This window comes from Schistocerca nitens, chromosome 3, assembly GCF_023898315.1.
Source record: "Schistocerca nitens isolate TAMUIC-IGC-003100 chromosome 3, iqSchNite1.1, whole genome shotgun sequence".
Lineage (NCBI taxonomy): Eukaryota > Metazoa > Arthropoda > Insecta > Orthoptera > Acrididae > Schistocerca > Schistocerca nitens.
In genome coordinates, this window is record NC_064616.1 from 791,777,962 (window position 1) to 791,801,095 (window position 23,134).

Here is a 23,134-nt window from a genome sequence, read left to right on the forward strand (position 1 = left end):
GGTTAGGTAAACACATTCATGTCCAGAGGCATCTCATGTGTGGGACATTCTGGACTGGTGTGCATGCCCGACACATCCGGTCATCATTCCGCTGTGGACCTCTGTAGGGAACAGTTTGCTGATATGTTGCAGTCGAATTTCTTAACTATAGTTCAAAAGCGTTTTTATGTGCAATGAGTGTTTGTGAATTGCATTATTTCCGCTGTTTAAGCGTTGTGAGTGAGTTTGCAGAGTGTTATCCATGCATTATTTTGCAAATTTTAAGCGCAGCGAACGTTTCTGTACATCAGTGTTCCGCATTATTTTGTGAACATGACTGTAGGCTATGCAATGCATTACTTCCACAGTTTACAATTAGTGAGTGTGTTTGCAGAGGTTTTTACTTGCATTATTTTGACAATTTGCGAGTTGTTTGCGTGTCTGTACATCAGTGTTCTGCATTGGTAATTTACTAGTAGTTTGCAGGTCAGTAGGCTATTTATTGTGACACCTAGCATGTCAGGCCGAGTGTCTCATATCAGCATAATAAATAAACTAAATCCATCCTTAAATAAACTGTTCCTACTTCCCACTGAAAATAAATAAAGTACACTCGTTCCTCTCAAGCAGCTGGACACAGACTAATTCTTTTTCCCACCATATTTTCCCCAGACCGCCATCTTGGATTATATCACAGGTGGGATGGCAGCTCCCTCTGGTGGCAGTACTGTGTACTTGGTCAGTTGGACTCTGGACCTTATGGTGAACATACTGGATGGAGCTACTGCCTACGACAACTCAAATTGCTTAAAGAAACAATGCATTGAAAATAAAGACTTATGTCCATCCTGTCCAGCAGCCCAGCAAGACTTAGTTCTTTTTCAGCCAATTGTAAGGAAGATGTGGTGGTTGGATGATTTAGGTTAGTGGAGGTAGTCCAATTGAGCTATTTTCTTGCCATTTTTTCCCCGCCAAATTTTTCCTGCCATTTTCTTGGGGCAAGTTGGGGAGTGGAGGGGATTGGAGGGGAGGGAAGGGAGGGGGTTAGGTTAGTGGAGGTAGCCCAATTGACTTTTTCCCGCCAAAATTTGAACTTTCCGCCATTTTCTTCGGGTGTGAAGTGGGGATGGGGTAGGGGGAGGGACAGTGAAACAATAGCTTAAGGACCTGTCACTCAAGAGGTTAAATTATCTGCAGGGGGTCATTACCTGTTAATGAAAGGAGAACAATAGGTTTGCTCTTGAGTGCTTATTTGCCCCTGATTTAGGCAACCTGCACTAGCAAATTGTCCTGATGGCACTGTTCCCCTAATACTTTGCTGCATTGCGCCAAGACTCACAGTGCTGGTTCACATTACAGAGAGCAATGACAAGGAACACCCTGGCTGCATCACACAGTCCAAGCCTTGGAGCTCATGAGACCCCTGATGTACCACCAGCGATGCCAGGGGAGGCTGGAACCCATCGACTTTTCCCCTAGGGTGATGGGAGGGCAGAGTATGGCTCCATGGGTAGGCCCTCAGGCTATTGGGACCTAGCGACAACAGACGCAGGTGCGTCATCGGCGTGGGGCGCAGCCTCACTGAGAGACCGTATATCGTGACCCATGATGGCTAACGAAGGGTCGGGATTGGCCTTAAATGTGACGCAGCCTGCTGATTACGTGATGGCGTGGCGTCATTAGTGTGTCATGCCAAAGCCCCTCATCGTTACAATATTTGGTAGAGTACTGATGTCTTCCCATAGGTAGCCGTGTGTCGTAACTGGCAATAGGTCACATGCGGTAACCGTTCTGGTGCTCAGTCTGATGTAACAGTTTCCTCGGCAGGGCGGTGGTCGGCGTAATGTGTCCCAGTTTCCGCGCCTAGCAGCTTCCTCTGCCCCAACCTCAGTTCCATGTCCTGGGTCGCTACAGAACCAATGAATGACGCTGTACTCTTTTCATTAAGAGAAAAACGTATTTTCGGAAGTTACTAAGCGCCACAGTCTTATCTTTATGAATAAAAACTGCCTTTGAATTTACTTGTGTAGGACATACGGATTTACTAATTTATTAAGTTTGTTGTATATTATTTCACATTTACATACAGGCTGTGTAAAATATTTAAACATGTGGAATAATATGTAAGAATGGTTAAATCGTAGAATATATAAAAAAATGTGGAAAAATGGTCAAAATGTGAAACAATGCCTGAGAATAAGGGAGGGTTGGTAACCTTGAATGTACCACATAAAAGTGTGTGGATATAATGGGGGTTTCCCTGGGTGACCTTGAATGTAACACGCCCAGTTGCCTCAGATGTAACACGATACCTCCTCTAAAGATCAAGTGTAACCTGACACCAGAATAGACGCCGTGATACTCAAAGTCAAACATCAAAAGTCAAGGTCATCTAGAATATCCACTGAATAACTAGTTATTGAAAGCTTTAGATGAAGGAAATTAAGTAGAGACAGTATGTCTCGATTTCGGAAAAGCAATTGTCTCAGTATCACAGCTACACTTCCTGTAAAAAGCAAAATTGTAACGAGCATCAGTTGAATTTTGTGATAGGATTGAGTATTGTTTGCTAAGCTGGACGCAGCTAGTTGTCTTGGACTGAAAATCATCGATAGGTGTAGAAGTAACTCTGGATGTGTACGAGGAAAGTGTATTAAGACCTTTGCTGGTCATGTTGTATATTCATGTCCTTGATGACAATGTTAACAACACCTTAGATTTTTCGCAGCTGAAGCTGTTATCTACACCGAATTAACAGAAGTCATGTGATAGCGATATGATCATATGCAGATGGCGGTAGTTTTGGATACACCAGGTATAAAAGGGCAGAGTATTGGCGGAGCTGTCATTTGTACTCAGATGATTCGCGTGAAAAGGTGTCCGACGTGATTATGGCCCCACAACGGGAATTAACAGACGTTGAACGCGGATTTGTAGTCGGAGCTGGACTGGCGGGACGTTACATTTCGCGAATCGTTTGGAAATTCAGTATTTCGAGATCTAAATTTTCAAGAGTGTGCCGGGAATACCAACTTTTAGACATTAATTCTCACTACGGACAATACCATGGCCGACGGCCTTCAAACGGGTCAAATGGCTCTGAGCACTATGGGACTTAACGTCTGAGGTCATCAGCTCCTAGAACTTAGAACTACTTAAACCTAACTAAGCAAAGGACATCACACACATCCATGCCCGAAGCAGGATTCGAACCTGCGACCGCCGACGGCCTTACTTACCGACCGAGACCAGATGCATGAATGAAATTACATTGAAATCCAGACCTTTAGCAGCTTACAGGGGTTGATAAATATCTACGGGGAAGGTTGAAAATGTGTGCCCCGACCGGGACTTGAACCCGGGATCTGCTGCTTATATGGCAGACGCTCTATTCGTATTTTTTAAAATTTTTGTCTTTTTTAAAATCTCATTTAGGTCTATATTGTTCGTCGAATTTGTTCGGGGCGGACGTCCGATGACACCCCTTCAGGTTCATCGTTGATCCGTTCACTCAGTTTTTTTATTACAGAGGATAGCTAACTCTCTGACCGAACACGCTGAGCTACCGTGCCAGCAAATGATGATGACAAACACACTACACCCACTCCTCTGCCGGGATTGTTTATCTCTGGCACACTCCCCGTGAGACCGACATTCCCAGCTTACTGTCCACACACTACATTTGTAGTGTTTCTGCCCACTGTCCACATTACTCGAGGCAGTCACTCTACCGATTCTAGCAAGAGTTCGGGAGATGTGAGTGCATCCGCACTGAAGAAGTTCGGACATGTCCGAAAGAATAGATACCATTGGTGATCTTGCAGCTCTTCAAGAATGAAATTACAATGAAATCCAGACCTTTAGCAGCTTACAGGGGTTGATAAATATCAACGGGGACAGCTGAAAATGTATGCCCTGACCGGGACTCGAACCCGGGATCTCCTGCTTACATGGTTCAAATGGCTCTGAGCACTATGGGACTTAACTTCTGAGGTCATCAGTCCCCTAGAACTTAGAACTACTTAAACCTAACTAACCTAAGGACATCACACACATCCATGCCCGAGGCAGGATTCGAACCTGCGACCGTAGCGCCTAGAACCGCTCGGCCACCCCGGCCGGCCTGCTTACATGGCAGACGCTCTATCCGTCTGAGCCATCGAGGACACACAGGATAGTGCGACTGCAGGTACTTATCTGTGGCACACTCCCCGTGAGACCTACATTCCCAGCTTACCGTCCACACACTACATTTGTAGTGCCCCTGCCCACTATACTCATTACTCGCGGCAGTCAATCGGCTGATTCCCGTAAGTGTTCGGGCAATGAGAGTGCATCCGCACTGAAGAAGATCACTGGCCAGTAAGCTTTGGGGTCAAATGGCTCTGAGCACTATGGGACTAAACATCTATGGTCATCAGTCCCCTAGAACTTAGAACTACTTAAACCTAACTAACCTAAGGACATCACACAACACCCAGCCATCACGAGGCAGAGAAAATCCCTGACCCCGCCGGGAATCGAACCCGGGAACCCGTGCGTGGGAAGCGAGAACGCTACCGCACGACCACGAGATGCGGGCCCGGTAAGCTTTATCTATATCAAGATGGTATCTCTTCTTTGGGAGAGAAAGAACAGATACCATCTTCATACTCATAGAGAACAGATGCGTTTGCGTAGAGTTGTCAGTGCTAGAAAACTACAAACAATATGTGAAATAAGCACAGAAGTGAATGTGGGATGTAAAAATGGTCCAAATGGCTCTGAGCACTATGGGACTTAACTACTGTGGTCATCAGTCCCCTAGAACTTAGAACTACTTAAACCTAACTAACCTAAGGACATCACACACATCCATGCCCGAGGCAGGATTCGAACCTGCGACCGTAGCAGTCGCGCGGTTCCGGACTGCGCGCCTAGAACCGCTAGACCACCGCGGCCGGCCTAATGTGGGATGTACGACGAACTTATCCGTTAGGACAGCGTGGCGAAATTTGACGTTAGTGGGCTGTGGTTGCAGACGACCGACGCGAGTGCCTTTGCTAAAAGCACATCGCCTGCAGAGCCTCTCCTGGGCTGGTGACCATATGGGTTGGGAACTAGATGACTGGACAACCTTGGCCTGATCAAATGATTCACGATTTCAGTTGGTAAGAACTGATGGTAGGGTTCGAGTGTGGAGCAGACCCCACGAAGCCATGGGGCTAAGTTGTCAACAAGGCGCTGTAGAAGCTCGTAACGGCAGGATAATGGTGTAGGCTGTGCTTACACGGAATGGAGTGGGTCTTCTGCTCGAACTGAATCAATCATTCACTGCAAATTGCTATATTCAGGTACTTAGAGAACATTTGCATCCATTGACGCACATTATGTTCCCGAACAACGATGGAATTTTTAGGGATGCCAATGCACCATCTCACCAGGCCACTGTTGCTCGCGATCGGTTTCAAGAACATTCTAAACAATCCGGCGAATTATTTGGTCACAGAGATCGTCGGACGTGAATTCTATCGAAAGTTTAGGGACATAATGGAGAGGTCAGTTCTTGCACAAACTCCTGCACCGACAACATTTTCGCAATTATGTGCAGCTTCAGGGGTAGCATGGTTCAATATTTTTGCAAGGGACTTCCAACGACGAGTTGCTGCATTACGTCGTGAAAACGGAGGTCCGACACGATATTAGAAGGTATTCCTTGACTTTTGTCACCTCAGTGGATAGTGAAGTATTATCTTTACGCAGTGTTCCATGACTATAATACCAATGAGCTACAGTTAGAACAGGTCAAGTCACATACAAACCGTGGTGTAACACTTTGTCTGGATAAGGGATGGAACGACCACATAGGCTCCGTCGTAGGTAAAGCAGACGACAGTCTTGGGTTTATTAGTGGGATACTAGGGAAATGCAGTCAGTCTGGAAAGGAGATTCCTTATAAATCACTCGTTCGACCCATCCTTGAATATTGTTCAGGCGTGTCTGACCTGTACGAAATAGGACGAACAGAAAATATTGACTGTATGCAGAGAGAGGCGCATGAACGGTCACAAGTTTGTTTGACACATGGAAGAGTGTGACAGAGGTGCTGAAGAAACTGAACTGGCAGACACCTGAAGATAGTCGCATACAATCTTTAGAAAGCCTACACAGAAAGTTGCAAGCACCAACCTTATAAATGATGCCCTAGTACGTGGGGGACTTTGAAAATAAGTTTCCCCTGTCGACTGTGGTCAGAGTTGTGAGTGAAAGGAAAAAAGAAAGAGAATGAGACATTAAAGATAAGAAATATCTTTATTTTTCTACATAATTTCCATGTACATTGAGACATTTGTCATACCCCTTTATAAACTTCATAAAGCCTTCCAGGAAAAAATTAGGGTGTTGCATATGGAGGAAGCGATGAACGGCTTATCTGACGTCAGCAATGCTGCCAAAGCTTCTTCAAAGCACGAAACAGATGGAAGTCACTTGGTGCGAGATCCGGACTGTAAGGCGGATGGTGTAGGCGCTCCGAACCAACAGTTGCAATACGGTTTTGCGTTGCCGTTGCCGTGTGTGGTCTCGCATTGTCATCCAACAACAGAACGCCAGATCTGAGAAGGCCAGGCCGATTTTTCCGGATCACCTCTTTCGATTTCGACAGAGTGGCACAGTGCCGCGCAGCATTGATGGTCGCATCCTCCAGAAAGTCCAGCAGCAAAATCCATTTGGCGTCCCAGAAAACGGTGAGTAGCACTTTACCTGCAGACGGAGTGCTTTTGAACTTCTTTCGGACAGATGATGACGAACGTTTCCACTCCAAGTATGCGGCCTTCGACTCGGGTGTGTAATGGTGGACCCACGTTACATCCCCCGTCACAATCCGAAACAGAAGGTCATTGCCAGATTCATGGTAACGCACGAGCTGTTCCAAGCTGAACGCCATGATTTGTTCCTTGTGTGTCGGGGTCAGTTGGCGGGGCACCCATCGTGCTGACACCTTCCTATATCGAAGAATGTCGTGGATGGTCATGTCCGATTCCAAGTTCTGCCGCTACTCCATCGATGGTAACACGCCGGTTCGCTTTAATCATGTCATTCACGTTCCTGGCATTTGCATCTGTAGTGGCCGTGCGCGTCCTTCCAGGTCTCGGTATGTCCTGCACGTGCTGACGTCCATCACTGAATTGCTGGCACCATCTCCGCACCATTTGCCTCGACATCACACCTGACCCATACACCTCAACAAGGTGGTTATGAATTTCTCTGTCTTATACTCCATGTGCCCATTCATAGCGGATAACAGCTCTCGCTGGCCGTGGTGGCCGAGAGGTTCTAGGCGCTTCAGTCGGGAACCGCGCGACCGCTACGATCGCAGGTTCGAATTCTGCCTCGGGCATGGATGTGTGTGATGTCCTTAGGTTAGTTAGGTTTAAGTAGTTCTAAGTTCTAGGGGACTTATGACCTCAGATGTTAAGTCCCATAGTGCTCAGAGCCACTTGAACCATTTTAACAGCTCTCACTTACGCCTTTGACTAGGCTGCGTTCACACTGCCGGCCGACAGCTCAGGCCGACGTGTGGTGCATTCACATTGCGCGCCGCGCCGAGCCGGGACGGCGAAATGGCGGAAAATCCACTTCTCCGATTTTCATGTTTTAAAAATTCTTAGCGGTATATAAGACTTCGCCACATCGTTTTATGAACTTATTTTTTCCTTAAAATCGTTACTTATGTCGTGAAAAAAGAAAGAGTCTACTTTTCGTTTCGCGTGATTTCTTAGTTTCGTAACGCTTTCCAACCGATTTTGAAGAAAGTATGCGGCTAAAAAATCTGATTTTTGTACACGTGGTAGTGTAACATCTTAGTTTCGTATTGAATCATTTATCTTTCCATATTTCTTAACAGTCATTCTGAAATGATGCTATTTGTCAACGTTGTGCACTTGATTTACAAATCTAGTAGTGAAAAAGTTATGTAGCGGGTAGCTTACTGTTAGATCCGTTTTAGACCATACATTGTTGGGAATGAAATGTAGCTAAAAGTACCAAAAAGTTTTTGAAATGATAATGATACTAATATCTGTCTCTGGTCACAAGTAATGCGAGCTACTCAGTGGCGTCAGTGCCGCGTCCGCAAGCCACGGAGTTCGCGCGGTTACAGCTTGGTTGAGTGTAGTCATATAATGCAGGACAGAAAAAAACTAATTACTAGTGATCAGCGCAGACGTAGTGTCGTTCCCTCGTATTATTTTAATGGTCTCATTGTCTAGATAAATCCAAATGTATAAGAATTTTTCACTCGGCTACTGGACAATCATCTGCTATGCTTTTATAATTGGCCACACGTTGCATCACAAAAGACAAACAATTATTTGTCATCAACATCCTAGAATTAGTATAATGTACATTTCGTATTTCGAACTAAAAGATAAGAGTATATTAATCTAAGATGAGATCTTGCTCCTGATGCATTGTAAACTAATCACAAAAACAAACTGGAGAAACTGCAGAAACTGCAGAAACTGAAGCGCAATTCTGTAGTCTCGTTGTCTACTTTGACAGAGAAAATAATGGAGAGTTAATGAAACTACTGTAGATCGACACAGATGTGCGTTTCATTGTTCATTGTTTTTTTTTCTTCCTTGGCGGGCTGCGCTGCACTGTCAAGGTAATCCCCACTCTTTGGCTAAATGGCGGTCAGCTGCCCCAGGCCAAATAAATAAATTTAAAAAAATCCCCACCCTTCGACAGGTGACAAGCAAGTCAGTAGAAAACGCAGCTGCAGTCAACAGTTGCTCGCCTTTAGCTAGTCTGTGCTGTCGTGTAGAACAATGTCTTCACTCTTTTATTGGTATTGTTTTGACTCTGCAGTAACTCGTCGCGTTTTGAAGTACAGAAGAACTAGGAGGTTATGGGTTCATCCCATAAATAGCGACAGACATTTAGGAGAGTTTTTTTTTTACATGAAGAACTTAAAAACTATCCTGAAAAATTTTATTCATATTACAGAATTAATCATAATACATTTCAGTATGTGCTGCAGAACATTCAGGACAAAATTTCGAAATAGAACACAAATTTTCACAGAAGTATAACAGCAGAAGAAAAATTGTGTATAACGATAAGGTAAGATTCGTTAGTACACACTTTTTGGTTTGCAGTAGAACTCTGTACGGCATTCACTACCTCCAATTAATTGTAGTCATGATTTTGTATTTTAAATTTCACAAACGCTTACCTCTGAGGGGCAGAGAGTTTATGGGACTCCTGAGAATCATTAGGAAGTAATTAGCTTCGTCAATTTGGGTAATGTCTTGTTGTGCCTTCAACAAAGAATCACAGAAATACTCCTTCAGAATTTTCCAAGTTTTTTCTTCTTTCTTCTTCATGATGCAGCGCTTGGCAGTGGTGATGGTTCATCATGTGGAGCCACTGATGACCTCACAGAATTCTTTTCATTACCTTGTAAGATAGACAGATTGATAGGCGAAGAGTTTTGAGATAATGCCCTTTGACTCAGTGGTTCTATTTCCACTGATAAGGAACTGTGCATAGCTCTTGGAACTTAGGCAAATCATATGATAGAACAACGCCTGAGTGGAATTGCATTTTAGTATACTATTCCCTGGATCACATGACATTTTGCCAAGTTATACAAGTTATTCTCTGTAACTGTCTCTGAGGTCTTTGCATTTCGATTTCATTATTCTAATTGAAAGAATATAGAAGGGTGCAAGAAAATGTCTCTTTAATTATTTATTGTTGTATAACTGTGAAATGACATGGACTAAGTAAATATCTACAGTGCAAACAAAACTGTAAAAACTTCGCCCAACACCACACTTGAGTAACACATTTTACGATTTTTTTTCTCAGGTATCTGTCCACTGGCATCTCCTTTCATGCACTAGCATCGTCATTCCGATTAGGAGTGTCCACCGTATCAGTGGTGGTGAAAGACGTTTGTATGGCCATATGGGAGTCACTTTCTCCCATTCATTTTCCAACGCCAACTGTTTCTCGATTTAAAGAAATTGCCAGTGAAATGCATACGAGATGGGGATTTCCAAACTGTGTTGGATGTATAGACGGGAAGCACATACGCGTCCAATGTCCTAAACTTTCTGGCAGCATGTTTTACAATTACAAACAGTATTATTCGATTGTACTTCAAGCAGTTGCTGATGCAAATTACAAATTTATAGCTGTAGATGTTGGTGCCTACGGTAAACAGTCTGATGCAGGCGTGTTTAAAGAAAGTATGTTATATAAGAAACTTACAAATGGGGAGCTGTTATTACCGCTACCAACAAGACTTGAAGGAATGTGTTAGGAACTTCCGTACGTCATTTTGGGAGATGAAGCTTACCCCTTATTAGAGAATTTGATGAGACCTTTTCCTCGCAGAAATGTGGACAACGAGAAGATTCTATACAATGATATGCATTCCAGAGCAAGAAAAGTTGTTGAATGTGCATTTGGTATAATGACCAATAAATGGAGACTACTGAGGAAGGAATTTGAAACATCCATTGACGTAGCTGATCACATAGTCAAGTTCATTTGTCTACTTCATAACATTGTCATTGACAGAAGGATGCAATGTTGAAGCTGAAAAGGTTTGTAACAATGCTGATGTGCAGACAGTTGGTGCCACATTCAACAGAAATTCCACATTACGTTCGAAAACTGTCAGGAAAAATTTTGTTGAATATTTCGTTAAAAATGCAACTTAAAATAATTAAAAAACCTTTCAAAAATAAATTTTGGAATTGAAAGTACTTAGCTATTTACTGTATTTTTGTGTATCTCATTTCATTGTAAATAAAACAAATAAAATTATAAAGGAAAATAATTTATATTTGTGTGTACTGTCTGAAACACACTCCTTGGTTACTTCGTTCCATAATCTGGAAACTGCATAATTACTGTCATACTAGCCGAATTTCTGACACCAAATTGATGGACACAAGTTAATGTCATGTATATGTTATTCTGCATTCATTAAAGTAAGAACATCGCAAAAAGATGTCACAGACAACAGCTTATAGTAACGTGCCACAGCATGACTTTACAATGCATTGTCATCTGGTAGGGACACATTTCCGTCCCTCAGTGACACTCATATCTGTCTCCGTTTAAAAGTAAATGCGAACTATTCAGTGGCGGCAATTCCGCGATCGCTGGCAAGCTATTGTTGTAAATGCATGTAAATACGATAGATTAAATAAATGAAATAAAAGTAATTTCGAATGAATAATTATAATAAACGTAATTTTTCCTCACTGATTGTGAAATGTGAGGTAACATCTTAAAATAAAAGACGTGTGCAGTCATATTTGTGATGAAATCAGAAGGGAGACGAGTGATGCGTGTACTGCAGAAGCTGTAGTGCTGCTCCACAGGCTCGCGCCGGCAATATTAAACACTCGGGATGTCGCCGGCTCGGCTCCGGGAGGCTCACGCCGTGTCGGCGCGGCCCGGCCGCCAGTGTGAACACCGCAGTTCAAAACCATGTGTTTGATATCAAAGCGGGCGGCGGCCCGGCCAGGCTCGGTTCCGCCCGGCCGGCAGTGTGAACGCAGCATTAAGACTCCAAAACGCACCTTCTCTCCATGGCTCCGGGAAAAGACTGAGAGGTTGGCCTCCGCCTGATCGCTGTCGACCTCTACCCAATGGTGTATCGGTGTCTTGCACGTGCGCGTTCACCTGCCGCGTCGTCTTTCACCCATATCACACAGCTCTGCCCACAGTCGACAGGGGAAACTTAATTTCCAACTCCCCCTCGTAGAAATATACTATAACCCCTTACATTTCTCTGCCAAATGGATCGTGAGTACATAATTAGGTAAATTACAGGGGCCGAGCTCGCGGGCGCAGACTATATGTACCTGGCGCGCCAACGTCCGAGGGCTTCTCCGCGGTCATTTCCGGTGCGGTTCTCCTCTTGCTACCTGCGACGGTCGTTCGCTGCAGTACGGGAAGCCAGGATCCGTTTACCTTAAGGCTTTCCTCTTTCTTGTTCAAACTGTTCGCGTGTTTTTGTATTTCTACAGCTTCTCTGAACAAGCGCGTGTGATAATGCTTCTCTACGGCCAGAACTTCCGTGTCGGCGAATTTTATTACGTGGTTGGTCTCATTCAGTGCGTGCTCTGCCACGGCCGATTTCTCCACCTGCCAAAACCTGCAATGTCGCTTATGCTCTTTGATCCTGGTGTTGATGGATCGTCCAGTCATTCCGACATAAACTTTTCCGCATGTGCATGGTATACGGTATATTCCCGACATTGCAAGTGGGTCTCTTTTCTCCTTCGCCGATCTAAGACACTCTTTGATGTTCCTTGTCGGTTTGAAAATCGTCTTTACGCCATGTTTGCGCAATATACGGCCGATTCTGTCCGCCACTCTGGGAATGTATGGCAGAAAGGCCGTACCCGACATTTCTTTTTCTCGTTCCTTACTTCGCCGAGTATTTGGCTCTGTTACTCTTCTAATATAATTTGTGGAGTACCCATTGCACCTCAGGACAGTTTCCAGGTGTTGCATTTCTCGTTTGAGGTGTTGCGGCTCACATATTCGTCCTGCTCTCGTTACGAGCGTACTAATCATGCCTCTTTTCTGGCTCGGGTGGTGGTTTGACAGTTTGTGCAGGTATCGGTCTGTGTGTGTCGGTTTTCGATACACGCTGTGTCCCAGGTTTTCGCCGTCCCTTGTGACCAGCACATCTAGAAATGGCAGTTTCTTGTCCTTTTCTACTTCAATGGTAAATGTTATGTTGGCATGGAGGCTGTTCAAGTGTCTTAGGAAGTCACCGAGCTGTTCTTCACCATGGCTCCACACCACGAAAGTATCATCGACGTACCTGTACCACACCTTAGGTTTGCAAGTCGCCGAGTCCAGTGCGTGTGCTTCGAATTGTTCCATGAAGAAGTTGGCCACCACTGGACTGAGAGGACTACCCATGGCGACGCCTTCCAACTGTTCGTAGAAATCGCCATTCCACGTGAAATAGCTCGTGGTGAGACATGCATGGAAGAGCTCTCTGATGTCCTGCGGGAAAATGGAACCGATGTGCTACAGAGCGTCACTGAGTGGCACTTTCGTAAATAACGAAACAACATCAAAGCTGACCAAGATGTCGTTTGATGCAAGTTTCAGTTTCTTCAGCTTCTCAATGAAATGTCCTGAGTCCTTAATGTATGTGTCGGTCTTCCCCGCGTGTGGCTGGAGCAGAGAGGCGAAGTGTTTTGCCAGTTTATATGTCGGTGATCCAAGGAGCGCTAACGATCGGTCTCAGTGGAACGTTGTTCTTTTGGATCTTGGGTAATCCATACAGCCGAGGTGGTAGGGCTTCTGTGTTGCGCAGGTTTCTCTGTATGTCCGCCGGCAGAGAAGACGCCTTGGTTAATCGATTCGTATTCCGTGGGATACGCTGCGTCGGATCTGCGCTTAGTTTTCGGTACGTCGTCGGGTCTAATAGGTCTCGGATCTTTTGCTCATAATCTTCGGTCTTCATTACGACGGTCGCATTCCCCTTATCGGCAGGCAGTACCAATATACTCTTGTCGGCGTTGAGATTCTTAATGGCTTGTACCTCTTCTTTCTTCAGGTTGCAAGCTGGTGGTTTTGCTCGGCGCAGTATCCTGGCCGTTTCCGTGCGTATTTCCTCTGCCCTCGGACGTTGGCGCGCCAGGTACATATAGTCTGCGCCCGCGAGCTCGGCTGGAGTTCACCACCGGCAATGGAGGGTGAAGCTTTGACAATGCCAGCCACTCGTGCTGGCGAAACGTCAGAAAAATCATTAGATGAACGTCGGCCGAAGAACCCGAGACAGAAGCCAATAGGCAGTTTGTCAACAAGTGGCCACGAAAGCCTTAACAATTTTTAAATTACAGAGCGCAGGGAGGCATTTAAAAAGTCATTCTTCCGGCGCTCTATACATGAAAACTACTGGAAAAATCCCAAATAACTATAACAGTTTGTGGGGAAACGAAGTAGAATGAACACATTGGCTTTATCGTCTTTAAAGCTTGTAGCAAATCTTTCACTCGTCTAGCAATATGGGGTGGAGCGCCATCCTGCAAAACATCGTACGTTCCAGCAGGTATTTATCAGCCAGGCTGGGGATGATGCGATTCTGTAACATATCGGCGTACCTCTCACCCGTCACGGTAGCAGTTTAAAAACCAGAATCACGCATTTCCTCGAAGAAAAAAGGCCCGATAACGGTAGATGTGGTAAATCCAACCCTTACCGTGAGTTTCTCGTCTGCAATGGAGTTTCCACGACAGTTCTAGGATTTTCGTTAGCCGAAATTCTGCAGTTGTGGGCGTTGACAGACCCTCGGAGCGTGAAATGAGCTTCGTCGGTCCACAGCACGTTACTCAACCAATCGTCATCTTCCGCCATCTTTTGAAACGCCCACACCGCAAATGCCCTCCGCTTCACTAAATTGCCAGGTTACAGTTCATGATGCCGATGGATTTTGTGCGGATAGCATCGGAGGGTACGCCTAAGTGCCAACCAAACAGTAGTGTATGGAATGCCGGTGAGACGTGCGACTGCACGAGCGCTGACTTTCCCGTGTATAGACGAACCCGTTACAGTCTCCATTTCTTCCTGAACTGTCTCAGCAGCATTAGCCGCCGGCCGCGGTGGTCTAGCGGTTCTAGGCGCTCAGTCCGGAACCACGCGACTGCTACGGTCGTAGGTTCGAATCCTGCCTCGGGCATGGATGTGTGTGATGTCCTTAGGTTAGTTAGGTTTAAGTAGTTCTAAGTTCTAGGGGACCGATGACCACAGATGTTAAGTCCCATAGTGCTCAGAGCCATTTGAACCATTTGAACCAGCATTAGCCTTGTGCTCGGTCAGCCACTACGGGGTCTATCGTCTAAACAACCCGTGGCTTCGAACTTCGAAATCATTCTCGCCACAGCTGCATTTGTCAACGGACCTTTACCCGTTCGAATCCCCTTCCTATGACGATAGGATCGTAACGCTGAACTAGCACATTCCCCATTCTGATAACACAGCTTCACTGAAAGCGCCTTTTCAGGTAACGTCAACATGCTGCGACTGCTGGCGCATCTGATTCTCTCTCTCATTACAGCTCCTTTTATACACGATTGTCATGCGCAGTCACTGACGTTTTGCTGTCCAGCGCCATCTGTCGCACATTTTGTGAACCTTTTTTTGTTGTTGTTCTAATAAAACCCCATGTCATTCCAAGCATGTGTGTCAATTTTAACTCTCTATCTACATTATTCCGTGGTTTATTAAGTTTTCAAATTTATACTGACTTTTTGATCACCCGATATATGGGCTCCATATCAAGTAGGCCTAACAGCGGATATTGAACGTATACAAAGAAGGGCGGCACAGTTACAAAGTTTCGAGAACCTGATACGTATCACTCCGTAGGAATCGTGACGACAATATTACACTACTTGCAGAACGTAATGAGGCGTTTAAGCAGTCATTCTTGTTGCTCTCCATGTTTAAGCAGTCATTCTTCTTGCCCTCCATACGCGGATGGCGCAGGAACATATACTAACAAGTGGTACCTTGCTATGTATCCTCTGCCATTCACTTTACACTGGTTTGTCATGTATGTATGTAAATGTAAATGTAGAGTTTCAGCATCGTATTCCGTAAGAAAACTGTGCTGTGCAGTTGTAAGTCAATTGACGTTGCAGATACGGAGGACGCTAAACGCATTCCGTTGTTGTGTCACCGCCACTTCGTTTCGATGCTCACTGCATAATGAACGAGGGAGCTAGCTCCACCAGTGAAACACCTACCTACAACCACAGGAACCTGTAACTTGAAACTGGGACCGAAGTGAGCTTTTAGTTTCGATGGATAATTAAAAATGTAGCCCAAGTTTCAATTTTAATTCACGCAGTAGATACAGTTTGTGAAATTGGATGAGTCTTACGAGACAGCCTGTAAAGTGTTAGTACAGCTCGCCGGATGCGCTGCTGCCGTCGCGACCCACCCTGGGCGCACAGCGTCGCCTGAGCAGGGCGTGTCTGTCTGTGTCGTCTGTCTGCGTTAGCGGCTCGCTGGGGGGCAGATTACTGGCTGGCGCCCCACGTTGTAACTGCGGACATGACTCACTTATATCTTCTCATTCTGATAACCCTTGCGGACACAAACCACCGAGATCGGTTGTAAATTCTTTATTTCATTTGCGTCGCCGCTACTACACTACTGGCCATTAAAATTGCTACACCAAGAAGAAATGCAGATGATAAACGGGTATTCATTGGACAAATATATTATACTAGATCTGACATGTGATTACATTTTCGCGCAATTTGGGTGCATAGATCCTGAGAAATCAGTACCCAGATCAACCACCTCTGGCCGTAATAACGGCCTTGATACGCCTGGGCATTGAGGCAAACAGAGCTTGGATGGCGTGTACAGACAGGTACAGCTGCCCATGCAGCTTCAACACGGTACCACAGTTCATCAAGTGTAGTGACTGGTGTATTGTGACGAGTCAGTTGCTCGCCCACCTTTGACCAGACGTTTTCAATTGGTGAGAGATCTGGAGAATGTGCTGGCCAGGGCAGTAGTCGAACATTTTCTGTATCCAGAATGATCCGAACAGGACCTGCAACATGCGGTCGTGCATTATCCTGCTGAAATGTAAGGTTTCGCAGGGATCGAATGAAGGGTAGAGCCACGGGTCGTAACACATCTGAAATGTAACGTCCACTGTTCAAAGTGCCGTCAATGCGAAGAAGAGGTGACCGAGACGTGTAACCAATGGCACCCCGCGATGACGAATACCCGCTTCCAATGTGCGTTCACCGCGATGTCGCCAAACACGGATGCGGCCACCATGATGCTGTAAACAGAACCTGGATTCACCCGAAAATAATGACGTTTTGCCATTCGTGCACTCAGGTTCGTCGTTGAGTACACCATCGCAGGCGCTCCTGTCGGTGACGCAGCGTCAAGGGTAACCGCAGCCATGGTCTCCGAGCTGATAGTCCATGCTGATGCATACGTCGTCGAACTGTTCATCGTCTGGTCCTAGCGGAGGTTCGAGTCCTCCCTCGAGCATGGATGTGTGTGTTTGTCCTTAGGATAATTTAGGTTAGGTGGTGTGTAAGCTTATGGAATGATGACCTTAGCAGTTAAGTCCCATAAGATTTCTCACACACTGGAACATTTGAAGTGTTCGTGCAGATAGTTGTTGTCTTGCAAACGTCCCCATCTGTTGACTCAGGGATCGAGACGTGGCTGCACGATCCGTTACAGCCATGCAGATAAGATGCCTGTCATTTCGACTGCTAGTGATACGAGGCCGTTGGGATCCAGCACAGCGTTCCGTTTTACCCTCCTGAACCCACCGATTCCATATTTTGGTAACAGTCATTGGATCTCGACCAACGTGAGCAGCAATGTCGCGATACGATTAACCGCATTCGCGATAGGCTACAATCCGACCTTTATCAAAGTCGGAAACGTTATGGTACGCATTTCTCCTCCTTACATGAGGCATCACAACTAAGTTTCACCAGGCAACGCCGGTCAACTGCTGTTTGTGTATGAGAACTCGGCTGGAAACTTTCCTCATGGCAGCACGTTTTATGTGTCGCCACCGGCGCCAACCTTGTGTGAATGCTCTGAAAAGTTAATCATTTGAATATCACAGAATCTTCTTCTTGTCGGTTAAATTTCGCGTCTGTAGCACGTCATCTTCGTGTTGTAGCAGTTTTAATGGCCAGTAGTGTATAATTCTGACTATTAAAAATACAACACAAGAAAGGACAGTAAATAACGAAATTTTTGCTAGTGTGCGTGTACAGTATAGTAGGAAGAACACGCGATTAAATTTGTTGGTGACTAGAAGGTATTTGGACGCGAAATTTTGCACGCAGATGTACCACCTCTTTCAACAAGACCGTAACTCGAACCAGGTTGAGCATCGGGCTGAGCTTACATCAGCTCTATGCTGGAGTTCATCAATAGTAGTGGCGCGAGTCTCCTGGGAAAACATCAGCAAATGTTTTCAGTGTGTGAGTGGGAGCAACAGTCGAACATCCTCAGTATTTACGTAGATCAGGCCAGCATGCGCAAGATGCTGTTTTGCGTTATCTTGCTGAAAGATAACGTCACGGAAACCTGGAAGACAACTCATATCCACCAGGCTTAACCAGTCAGAAATGAAACAGCTGCTGTCAAAATACCCATTTTTGAGCATCAGAGGTGATCTTGTGGTGTATTAGTGGCATTCCATACGATCATGCCATGTGCTGTGTCCAAATAATGATTAAGAATAATTCTGCTTGGAGCCTCAACGCATGGATACGTTCAGCGTCATCCCTTACGTAGAACGCAGACTCGTCTGAAAATACTGCCAGGTGTCACTACTCTGTCCGTTGTTGCCATTGGGCACTACCCTTCTACCAGAGTTTCGAAATGACCTTGATCGTATACGGATGGAAAGGTTACCGGGCTTTAATTTGTTTCGTGTGTGATCTGAGTCTAGAAAAAGCACTCCATCTTCAGACTACAAGTGGCCCATCGGGACCATCCGACCGCCGTATCATCCTCAGCTGAGGATGTGGATAGGAGGGGCGTGTGGTCAGCACACCACTCTCCCGGTCGTTATGACGGTTTTCTTTGAGCGGAGCCGCTACTATTCGGTCGAGTAGCTCCTCAATTGATATCACGATACTGTGTGCACCCCGAAAAATGGCAACAGCTCATGGCGGCCCGGATGGTCACCCATCCAAGTACCGGCCACGCCCAACAGCACTTAACTTCGGTGATCTGACGGGAACCGGTGTTACCACTGCGGCAAGGCCGTTGCCTGAGTCTTGAAAGAAGTAAAGTTATTCGAGCGAGAGTCGAACACAAAAAGTAAGAAGATGTGGCATGCAAAATAAATACGGCCGCCAGCCTAAATTAGGCAAATGTATGAAGGGTAGTCAAATGATAACGAGACAGATGGCAAAAAGTAAGTAAAATGTTTATTATTTCAAAAGTAATCACCATTAGTGTTAGTAAATTTATGTCACTTTGAGACAAGATGGATTCGTGGCCGTCGATTTGTTTGGGACGAAGAAGTGCACGTCTGGGTATAATTATGGTCCTATAGCCAACCACAAATATTTTTCCAAGAAGGAACTGACTGTCTTGTCTCACAGTGGATAATGTATTAACAGCTGTGGCCATTACTTTTGAAATAATAAAGAGTTTACGAACTTTTTTCTCTGTGTCTCTTTTCCGTTTGACTGCCCCTTGTAATCCACACATAGCATAAAATCGATGTACGCGTGTACAAGGTATTTGAGGATAAGTGACTTGTAACAAACTTAACACACAATTCAGAACTCTTACGAAACTTCTTCATGCTGACAGTTCCCACAAAATGATGGAACGAAAAGAGTTTCTCGCATACGACATCTGCACTGTTCATGCAGTAGAACTACTCCCTCAGTCATGACGTATTAATATATTGCTTCTCTACTACTAGCTTTATTCGCGACACACTTTGGAGACAGTATTCACATAGAACTCTGACTCTACCTCCAAATTTATATCATTGAACGTTACATGCTACTAACTTTATTCGCGACACACTATGGAGACAGTATTCACATAGACCTCCAAATGTACTTGCGAAATTATATCATTGGATGTTACATAGTTCGGTATATACGACGTCATAAACACTGGACGAGTAAAAAACTACAACTCGCATGACGTTTAAATGTATTACTTCTTTACTACTTACTGTATTCGCAATACATTTAGCAGACAGTATCCACAAATGCCTCTGAACATATTTACAAAGTAATATCACTGTACAACACATATTTCCGAAGATATCAAGTCATAAACATTGCGCTTGGTAAATGCGAAACTGCAAGGCGAAATCCACTAAAGATACAGGTGAAATTTGTGTACTAATTAATATATCTGAAACATATTAAATATATGTGACATGTGCGTATGCAGGTAAAGCTTTGGGTAAAAACTCCTCCAAGCCCATTTTGTATACATATTAATTCCTATCTGCAAGAAATACTGTGAAGGTAAGAACCAGCAACTGGAGTGGAGGTATTAAAGTGGAGAGAGAGTGGGCGGAGGGGGAGGAAGAGATGGACAGAGGGAGGGGAGCGCGAAATTGACAGAGAGAGGAGGTAGGAGGAGATGGTCAAAGGAAGGAAAGAGGAGACAGACAAGGAGAAGGGGAGGAGTAGATGGTCTGAGAGAGGGAACAAGAGGAGGTGGACAGAGTTGGGGAGAAGAAAATGGACTGAGAAAAGGACAATAAGAGAGGAGAGGGGGAAATGGACAGAGAAAGCGGAGGAGGAGATGGACTGAGAGAAGAGGGAAGGGGAAATGGACAGAGATGGGGAAGAGGAAATGGACAGGCAAAGGAACAAGAGAGAGGGGAGGAGGAGATGGAACGAAGAGGGGGAGCAGGCGATGGAAAGGGTGATGGGGAAGGAGGAGACCATGAGGTAAGGAGGAGATAGAGGGTGTACTAGGGGAAGGAGTTTGAGGGGAGAAGAGGAGAAGGACAGAGAGAGAAGCAGCATATGGACAGAGCAGGGAGGGGCAGTAGTAGATGGGAAGAGAATGTGTGTACGCAGCTCGTGGTCGTGCGGTAGCGTTCTTGCTTCCCGCGCCCGGGTTCGATTCCCGGCGGGGTCAGGGATTTTCTCTGCCTCGTGATGACTGGGTGTTGTGTGATGTCCTTAGGTTAGTTAGGTTTAAGTAGTTCTAAGTTCTAGGGGACTGATGACCATAGATGTTAAGTCCCATAATGCTCAGAGCCATTTTGAAGAGAATGTGAAGGAGGAGATGGACTAATAGAACTGGAATAAATACTTTCTCAGGTAACGCTGGGTTTCGTATTATATTAAACTGGGGACCCAGAAACGACAGAGAGGCTTTGTCCCGCCATAGCCCTCAGTGGTTCACAACCTTACAACAGGCCACAGCAGTCCACCCACCCCACCAAAAAAATGGTTCAAATGGCTCTGAGCACTATGGGACTCAACTGCTGTGGTTATCAGTCCCCTAGAACTTAGAACTACTTAAACCTAACTAACCTAAGAACATCACACACACCCATGCCCGAGGCAGGATTCGAACCTGCGACCGTAGCAGCAGCGCGGCTCCGGGCTGGAGCGCCTAGAACCGCACGGCCGGCCCCACCCATCCCACCGCCGCCCCACACCAAACGCAGGGTTATTGTGTGGTTCGGCCCCCAGTGGACCCCCCACCCCCCAGGAATGTCTCAGACTAGACGAGTGTAATCTCAAATGCTTGTGTGGTAGAATACTTACAGTGTATGCGTACGTGAAAACGGTGTTTTCACAGCAATCGCCGACACAGTGTAACTGAGGCGGAATAAGGGGAACCAGCTCGCATTCGTTAAGGTAGATGGAAAACCGCCTTAAAAACCATCCACAGGCTGGCCAGCACACCAGACCTCGACACTAATCCGCCAGGCAAATTCATGCCAGGGCCAGCACACCTTCCCACTCGGGGAGCAGTGCGTTAGACTGTGCACCTAGCTGGGCGGGCTTATCACTGGATACTCAGATAGTTTCCGCTGAATGTACAGCAGTGAGTAAAACAACTGCTGGATTAAGTTTTATTTCAATAGGAATTCTGTTTAGTAATCGGGCATTAAAAACACTTGCATCCACGAGAAATTTGATCAGACATGAATTACTCAGGTTTGTGATTAAGTATCATTGCAGCGAACTACTTCATACTAACATATACTGATTGCTTCAGTGTGTAATGAAAAATAATAATTACACAATGTCACTTAACAAGGGAAAAGTACTGACCAGTTTGACATGGGGTGGCCCTGAAACTGTACTAGTGATACGAAGTAGTTTTAAGAGAGTCACTGAGCAACTATACTAACTAACATGGGCACAAATTAATTTATTTGACTATATATGAGCTTTGATTTGCGCAGATTGCGAAACCTCATGGTGAAGATTTTCCCTGAATCCTACAAAATTAATTGTGAGCAGGCCACATCTTTGAGAACTATCCTCTAAATGCTTGTGTGCAAAGTTAAATGGAAAATTACAGTCACTGGTATAGCTCTTGAAGGGGGAATCTGCAAATCAAATATCTCACTGTGACTAAAGCTATCTGGTGAGGCAATATTTTCGTGATTTTGAACTGATACCTAATACCTTCCGGGATATAAATAGTGTATGTGAATGGGTCGACAGAAACAATGATTAAGTTCAATATTCACATTTATTCATAAACACATTTATGAAATCAACATAATAATTTATAATCAAAACCTGTAATAATTAGTTCTATCCCAATTTATACAAAGATTAAACAGAAAGCAGAGTCAGTCCCCTATCAGCTATTACTTCATGCGCTCCTGTGAATTGACATATTCAATGCGACCTGACAAATGTTAAACCCCGTAATACTTGGACTGGAACAGTGACTGGAAGTTGGTGATTAAAGTTCCAGAAACCCACACATTCGTTACCAGAGAAAAGGAGACGGGACAGTTTGCGTTGGCGTCGTGTGTTGCTGCTGCGTATAAGGTTTCACTCACCTTGTGATGATTCTCTTCTCACACGCGCCCATCCTTGGAGTTACTGAAATGCAATTCTCAGCTGGAAAAAGTTATAGAAAAAACTGCTGTATACATCGTAACCACAAGCCGCCCTAAAATTTGTTTTGTCGGTGGAAAATTAACAATAAATAAATGAAAGTATTTACGTACATAAAATTTCACTCTGTTACAGTGAGATTGCATACAGCAGTTACTGCCAAGCCTTATTCGAAACTGTCTGAAAAGTCCACACTCACATGTCATTCATAACAATAGCTAGTTTGTGGTAATTATTAGTTACCGTTCACCGAAAGTTTACAAACGGATTGTTTCTTTTAGAATAGCTCCCTCAAATGTTGCTCTAATCGGTCTCATGTGTCAAAATGTTCACGTTCGCGAGTAAGTAACATGAAACGCGGAATTTAGTTACTTAAAATGTTACCAACAGGTCTGAATTTCACACTGTGCGTTAAATCGAACACTCTACGGTATTTCTCAAACATTTATGTACCGAAATATCGCAATATTAATGATTTCCATCGGAGCGCTTATCAACAGGTTCGATCACTATGAGAGCCAAAATGGTTCAAATGG

General features: G+C 45.0%; 1 pseudogene; it reads right to left on the minus strand.

Annotated features, from left to right (window-relative positions):
• Positions 1–18,673: 18,673 nt before the first annotated feature.
• LOC126250411 (5S ribosomal RNA) lies at positions 18,674–18,791 on the minus strand (annotated as a pseudogene).
• Between the last annotated feature and the right edge of the window lie 4,343 nt (positions 18,792–23,134).